We start from the raw sequence: 240 nt of genomic DNA on the forward strand, positions 1-240 counted from the left end.
CCGTGTGTGTGCTGCCTTGCAAGCCAGCCTCCAAAACCATGCCTATGGTGTCCCTTTTTCTTGTGGTTCCTTTGCACAATTTAAAATACACATTAGTCAAGTCTATACGTGATTCAAATATGTTAAAATAAGATTAAAGGAGGGCACTAATGTTGCTGGACAGAATTAAATAAATTGGCAAAGCAGTTTTTGAAAAATCGATTTATAACAACATCGCACCAAATCAAAATGCAAAACAAC

Source organism: Theobroma umbraticum, unplaced genomic scaffold (genome assembly GCF_002168275.2).
Source record: "Theobroma umbraticum cultivar Fairchild unplaced genomic scaffold, ASM216827v3 scaffold_95.0, whole genome shotgun sequence".
Classification (NCBI taxonomy): domain Eukaryota; kingdom Viridiplantae; phylum Streptophyta; class Magnoliopsida; order Malvales; family Malvaceae; genus Theobroma; species Theobroma umbraticum.